The following is an 8,259-nucleotide window of genomic DNA, read 5'->3' as shown; positions in this document are numbered from 1 at the left end:
TAACAGCAGGAAGCAATGTTTAGAGCAAGCAAACAACAAGCTAAAGGAACAGATCATAGCAAACAAAGGCATGGCATGAATCTACTCAAAGCATAGAACAAAAGTACCTTACTGACCATGAGCCAAAAAGGTTGAGAAGATACGATAGCACCCATGTAAACATAGCAAGTTTCGTTAACAGATTCAGACTTAGCAGAAAACTGGACATGGCAAAAACAGAATTATGAAGGTGTGTTTGCAAGCTCGATTCACTCAACACAAGGCATTGCATGACAAACTAAGCATACCTATAGCAAGAAGACATGATCATTAAGCTAACCAAAGCAAGAACAAGTTCATAGCATGCATGGATAAACTACAACAACCATGGCAAAATTGATTAACACGTAAACAATCTACAAGGAACATTTTATAGCAAAAGTAGAGCAAGATTAAGTCATGCTAGGGTACTCCATAAATTCAAACAGGGGCATGGACAGATAGAGTATAACCATATGTGAAAATCATCCTTACTGAAGATACTCAAAACAAGCATGGATCTCACTGTAGCAACATGAATACATGGCATAAAAATAACAGCAGAGCAATGACTTGGTGAAATTCTAAGTCTCTGAAATCAGCAATATCACGAGAGCTACTTTGCATGCTTGTGCTAGTCACCATATTGATCACAAAAATACATGGCGTACACCCCTGTAAAGATGGCATGGCATAGATCAAAATACATGTAGCTCATGCCCATATGCAGCACACAACAATTGTAGCAAAAATGACAAATGCTCATACTCTGTTAAGAATCAGGACCTAAACATTTTATAGCACTCTTTCATTAACGATTTGGTCCTCAAGATGGAATCAAACAAGAATGGCACAATGGAACAAAATGAATAGCACATCCTGATGAACATTTTGATATATCATGCACGCAAAACTGATCTACGGATGAGGAGTTATGGCATGTTGAACAGGGCTAAAAATATAGCAGAAAAATGACTTGGTGGAATATCGACCTCGGTGAACAGATCTAGGGTTGACTTCATGTTCTTCGAGGTTCGTCGGGGAGGTCGCCGGAGAAGGAGGTCACGATGGTCGGCGTGGTCGGGGTCACCGGAGTTCCTCGCTGGAGAAGGAGGGGGCAGTGGAGTTGGACTTGAGGAGGCGCGGAGGAGCGGGCCCGCGGGGGCCGGATCTGGGCTCGTGGGCCTGCGGCGCGGGGGAGCGGTGGCGCGACACTTGGCGGCACAGGATTTGCCGGGCGGCGCGGTGGACGTGTCCGGCGCGTGGAGGAAAGGGAAGACTAGGGTTTCACGCGAATTTTTGGAGGGGGTGCACATATTTATACCTAAAAGGAGGTGGGAGTGTCCAAATGAGGTGTAGTGTTCGGCCACGCGATCGTGATCCGACGACAGAGGACATGGGATAGGTTTGGATGGGTTATTGGGCCGTTTTGGAGGGGTGTTGGGCTGCAACACACACAAGGCCTTTACGGTTCCCTGGTTAACCGTTGGAGTATCAAACGGACTCCAAATGGCACGGAACTTGACAGGCGGTCTACCGGTGGTGTACCAAGGCCACTTGGCAAATCTCGGTCCATTCCGAGAAAGTTTAACACCCACTCACGAAAAGAGACAAAAGGGGGGGCCGGAGGACGTGGGAGTGTCGGATTGCAAAATGGACAACGGGGGAAAGCTCGGATGCATGAGACGAACACGTATGCAAGTGAGATGCACATGATGACATGATATGAAATGCATGACATGAACACAATGAAAAACAAAGGCAAGAACCCAACCACGAATCTCCTAACTTAAAGCCGGAAATGGCAAGAGTCAGAGTACAAAAATGGCAAATTACATCAGGGGCGTTACAACACGCCACCACTACAAAAGGATCTCGTCCCGAGATCTAGGACTGAAAGAACTCCGGATATTCAGAAAGGAGGTGGTCCTCGCGTTCCCAAGTGGCTTCTCGGTCGGAATGGTGTGACCACTTCACTTTTAGGAATTTGATAGACTTGTTGCGAGTCTCGCACTCAGTTTCTTCAAGAATAGAAACGGGATGCTCATGATAAGACATGTCTTCTTGGAGATCAATCTCTTCGAGGTTGATGGTGCGGTCAGGAGTCTTGAAGCACTTGCGAAGCTGAGACACGTGAAACACGTCGTGCACGTTCACGAAGTTGGACGGAAGTTCAAGTTGATAGGCGAGATCGCCTCTTTTGCCAATTATCTTGAAAGGACCCACGTATCTAAGGGCAAGCTTCCCTTTGATACCGAAGCGACGTGTACCTTTCATTGGAGAGACGCGGAGGTAGACATGGTCTCCGATCTCGAAAGCCAAGTCACGATGCTTGCTATCATAGTAACTCTTCTGGCGCAATTGCGCGGCTTTGAGATTTTCACGGATGACTTTACACATTTCTTCTGCTTCTGTGATTAAATCATTGCCAAGAAGTTGGTGTTCACTAGTCTCTGACCAATTAAGAGGAGTACGACACTTTCTGCCATAGAGAATCTCTAATGGGGCCTTGCCCGAACTCGCTTGGAAGCTGTTGTTGTAGGAGAACTCGGCATATGGAAGACAACCTTCCCACTTCATACCTAAAGAAATGACACAAGCCCTGAGCATATCTTCAAGGATTTGATTGACTCACTCGACTTGGCCACTAGTTTGAGGATGGAAGGCTGTGCTGAAGCGAATTTTGGTGCCCATGGCCTTCTAGAAGGAGTCCAAGAACTTAGAAGTAAAGACGCTTCCACGATCTGAAGATATCAATTGCGGAATGCCGTGCAAGGAGACAATCCTAGAGGTGTATAGCTCTGCCAGCTGAGCTGTTGTGATAGATTCTTTGATAGGAAGAAAATGAGCCACCTTAGTAAGCTTGTCGATGACGACAAAAATAGCATCATTTCCACATTTGGACTTGGGAAATCCAGTCACGAAGTCCATCTCAATATGGTCAAACTTCCATTCTGGAATGGCAAGAGGTTGGAGTAGACCAGCTGGCCGTTGGTGTTCTGCTTTCACCCTTCTGCAGACATCACATTCATTCACGAATTGAGCAATTTCTCGCTTCATTCGAGTCCACCAATACGACTGCTTGAGGTCATGGTACATCTTTGTACTTCCAGGATGAATGGATAGGAGGGAATTGTGAGCCTCGTTCATAATGACTTTACGTAGATCACCCTTAGGAACCACAATTCGATCCTCGAAGAATAGAGTATCTTTGTCATCAAGGCGATAGCACTTGTACTTGGGCTGGCTCTTGGCAATCCCATTTTTCACCTTCTTTACCATTGCATCAAGAAGTTGTGCCTCATGAATTTGATCTTCCAAAGTAGGAGAGACTTGGAGTGCAAGGAAACCTTGAGGAACAACTTGGAGGTTCAATTTGCGGAAAGCTTCACAAAGGTCCGGTTGGAAGGGCTTGAGAATAAGGCTGTTGCAGTAAGCCTTCCTGCTCAAAGCATCCGCAATGACATTGGCCTTGCCTGGAGTATATTCAATACTCAGATTATACTCTTGAATCATCTCGACCCAACGAGTTTGCCCGAGGTTGAGGTTGGGCTGAGTGAATATGTACTTGAGGCTCTTATGATCAGTGAAGATGTCCACTTTCCTTCCCAACAAGAGATGTCTCCATGTTAAAAGAGCATGGACAACTGCCGCCAACTCGAGGTCATGAGTGGGGTAGTTCTTTTCGTTGGGCTTCAAATGACAAGAGGTATAGGCCACAACTTTCTTCTCTTGCATTAACACAGCACCGAGACCTTGCAGGGAAGCCTCACAGAAAACTTCGAATGGTTTGGATTCATCAGGAGGAGTCAGAACTGGAGCTGTGACTAACTTCTGTTTCAGGGTGTTGAAAGCGATGTCACAGTCAGGCGTCCAAACATACTTCACATCCTTCTAGAGGAGGTTGGAAAGAGGCTTCACGATCTTAGAGAAATTCTCCACGAATCATCGACAATAGCTTGCAAGCCCAAGGAAACTACGGAGCTGCTTCACATTCTAAGGCGGTTCCCAATTCACAATTGCAGACACCTTCTCAGGATTAACAGCTATGCCCTTGGCGGAGATGATATGGACAAGGTAGAGAACCTCATCGAGCCAAAACTCACATTTTGAAAACTTCGCATAGAATTGATGTTCTCTGAGTTTGTCGAGTACCAATCTCAAATGCTTGGCATGATCCTCCTTATTCTTGGAAAAGACCAAGATGTCATCGAGATACACCAAGACAAAATCATTTGTGTAAGGGTTGAAGATGAAGTTCATCATGCGAGAGAACATTGGAGGAGCATTGACAAGGACGAAAGACATGACAATGTATTTATAAGAACCATAGCTTGTTCTAAATGTTGTCTTGGGGATATCTTGTTCATGAATGCGAATCTGATGATAACCCATACGGAGGTCAAGCTTGGAGAAAACTTGAGCACCTTTAAGTTGCTTGAAAAGCTCATTGATGTTGGGAAGTGGATACTTGTTCTTTATTGTCTTCTTGTTCAATGAACAGTAGTCGACACAGAGTCGGTCCGTGCCATCCTTCTTCTTGACAAAAAGAACACCACAACCCCATGGAGAAGAACTCGGTCAGATCAGACCCATACACTCTTGTACATCGAGTTGTTTCTTCAGCTCCTTCAACTCTTCTGGTCCAAGCTTGTAAGGACGTTTGCAAACAGGTTCCGTGCCAGGCTCAAGATCGATGACGAATTGAACTGGCCGGTGAGGAGGCATTCCTGGAAGCTCTTATGGAAAGCATTCAACTCGCCCTTCTCATTGAGAGAAAACAGTCAAATGGTTTCATCACGAACGGCATAGATGATCACATCCTCAGATGAGTGTGTCAATTGAATCTGCCTGGCAGCACAATCAAGCTAAGCCTTGTGCTTAGAAAGCCAGTCCATGCCGAGAATTAGATCAATATCCGAGTCACCAAGAACAATTGGAGAGGACAGAAACTTATAGTCGCCCATCTTGATAACGAAATCCGGAACGAATACTCGAGAAGTCATTTGTCGGGCCGGAGAAACAATAGACAAAGGTCTCGGCAAAACTTGAGTAACCAAATCATGCATAGCCACAAAAGGTCTTGAAATGAAAGAATGCGATGCACCAGTATCAAAAAGGACTTTTGCAGGAATATCATTAACATGAAGGTTACCCATGATCACTTCTGAAGAGTCCTCTGCCTGAGCTGCATTCATCATGTTGACCTTTGCATACTTGGGATTATGCTTGACCACTGCATTGCTGGCAGATCTCACAGGAGGAGGAGACGGAAAATGCCTTTGGTTGAAGCATTTGTTTGCATAGTGCCCTTTCTGCTGGCACTTGTTGCAGGTAACCTCTGAGAGCGGACGGTGATAAGGAGCACTTGACCTTGGAGCATGATACAGAGCTTTGTTCTGATAGCCTGGGTTTGGTGGGTGGGAAGATCCATTGCCACCTTTACTCTTCTACTGATAAGGCTGACGGAACGGAGGAGGAGGAGGCAACCAGAACTTCTGCTGCTTAGCTGCCACTTGAGATGAAGAAGATGATTGAGTTGCATCCCTGACTCTCTTCTTAGATGCATCGCACTTGAGCTGAGCGGCTTCTTGCTTTAGTGCCATGTTGTAGAATTCATCATACTTGGTCGGCTCAAAAAGCACGAGAGCTAGTTGCAGATCTTCTCTAAGGCCACCTCTGAATTGATAAATCATGCTCTTCTCATCAGGGACGTCTTGTTTGGCGAAGCGAGCGAGCCTCTGAAATAGGATGTTGTATTGGTAAACAGACATGCTGCCTTGCTTGAGATTGCGGAACTCCTCGCGCTTACTCTGAGCAACACTTTGTGGAATGTGGTGAGCTTTGAAGTCTCGGCAGAAATCATTCCAGGTAATCACACGACCTCCTTTGGAATCTTTGTATTGTTGATACCACTCAACAGCTTGGTCTTTGAGTTGGAACGAAGCAAACTTGACAAAGTCCTCATGCCTGACATTACTACACTCAAAATGTTTGCAGATATCCATGAGCCAGTCGTCGGCGTCTGTGGCCTTGACACAGTTACTGAAGGACTTCGGCTGGTTTGCGAGGAACTGATTGAGGGTAGCAGACTGAGCTTGATTGTTGCCTTGGCCTTGATTTCCTTGGTTTCGCTCTTGCAAGAGTTGCAAAATCATCTAAGTGTTGGCGTTGGTGTCGGCCACGACAGCTTGCCATGCCTCCGGAGGTGGAGGTGGTGGTGGAGGTTCCGGATTCTGACGCGTTGGAGGAGCCATCCTGAAGAGGTTGACATCCGTTAGCATCTTGAAAGACATATATTCAAGCTGAATCAATGGATCGAAATTGCAACATATAGCCTTAACATTCGAACAAGAATGAATGAATGAATTCCAAAGTAAATCATCACACATCCATAAGTTGAGAAGCCACTTAGATAAAGATAGAAGAATAAAGCAACAAGGTACGGATATGAACAAATAATTGGTAAGGATTACCCAATCACAAACCAAGTATCTGTGGGAAGAAGTACTAGAGCTACTTGAATTCCCACCTATGAAACTCCCAAAACTTTCTGGTTATGCAATCAGGTGTTGGGGATACATGGGAAGCATCATATCTCACCCAAAACTAGCAAATCCTACATCTAGCTGTATCCATCCTTCAACACATAACCAAGAAACCTTCCGAAATCATTTACCTCAACCTTCGAAAAGCATCCGTTATACGAGTTATGGCAATACTCCCGAACTCCTGCCCCAGTACTGGGTGGCGTCGAGGTTATCTCACCAACAACCGCATAAATGAGATTTTCGATGTCGGCGAACTCAGGTATTCTAGAACTGCAACGATAAAATTGTGACGACAACACCTCGGAGCTCAACTCCCCGGGACACTGCCACAACCCCTAAATGTCAGGAGGCACCAAGAACAATGTTCTCGTCACAAAACCATCAGAACAATTCCAAGATACCCGCGTGATCCTAATTTTTTTCGTGAAATTTGAGGAGAGAAGAGTCAAAATTCTACGTCAGGAGGCCTCACCAGAGCGACGAAGGGGACTGAGCAGTAAAAAGAATCCTACTCTCCGATATATATAATCCTATAAGACTCAAATCATTTTTTTCTAGACTCAACAACATCAGCGATTCGATCAAGCAGGGGGCTCCTAAGTCGGGGAAGGCTCTGATTACCAACTTGTAACACCCACGATGTGGCTATATCTCCCACGTGTCGGAGCAGGACTTAGAGGCATAACCGCATGGTAGGCATGTCACAAGAGGGGTAATCTTTACACATCCCATGTACTAAAAAAAGAAAGGGATAAAGAGTTGGCTTACAATCGCCACTTCACACAATACATAAATATAGCATACATCATCCAGAATACAATTAAGGTCTGGCTACGGAACCAACATAAATAAAGACAACCCCAAATGCTAGATCCCCGATCGCCCCAAGTGGGCTCCTCTACTGATCATCCAGAAAGGACACATAGTAATGACCTGAATCCTCGTCGAACTCCCACTTGAGTTCGGTAGCGTCCCCTGCACTGGCATCATCGGCACCTGCATCTGTTTGTAAGTATCTGTGAGTCACGGGGACTCAGCAATCTCACACCCTCGTGATCAAGACTATTTAAGCTTAAAGGTAGGAAAGGGGTAGTGAGGTGGAGCTGCAACAAGCACTAGCATATATGGTGGCTAACTTACGCAAAAGAGAGTGAGAAGAGAAGCAAAGCACGGTCGAGAAGCTAAAAAATGATCAAGAAGTGATCCTGACACTACTTACGTTCAAGCATAACACGAGACCGTGTTCTCTTCCCGGACTCCGCCGAAAAGAGACCATCACGGCTACACACGCAGTTGATTCATTTTTATTAAGTTAAATTTCAAGTTATCTACAACCAGATATTAACAAATTCCCATCTGCCCATAACCGCAGGCACGACTTTCAAAAGTTCAAAACCCTGTAGGGGTGTCCCAACTTAGCCCATCACAAGCTCTCACGATCAACGAATGATATTCCTTCTCCGAGGAAGACCCGATCAGACTCGGAATCCCAGTTACAAGACATTTCGACAATGGTAAAACAAGACTAGCAAAGCCACCCGAATATGCCGACAAATCCCGATAGGAGCGGCACATATCTTGTTCTCAGGGCACACCGGATAAGCAATCTGTCGTGGAATTCTCACGGCAGATGTCCTTAGTGTCAGGACTTAGTGCGAGGCCAACGCATTTATGTGGTAGCTTGAGAGGG

Source organism: Triticum urartu, chromosome 5A (assembly GCF_056163025.1).
Source record: "Triticum urartu cultivar PI428250 chromosome 5A, HENAU_Tu73, whole genome shotgun sequence".
NCBI classification, from domain to species: domain Eukaryota; kingdom Viridiplantae; phylum Streptophyta; class Magnoliopsida; order Poales; family Poaceae; genus Triticum; species Triticum urartu.
Note: the sequence above shows the minus strand (reverse complement) of the source record.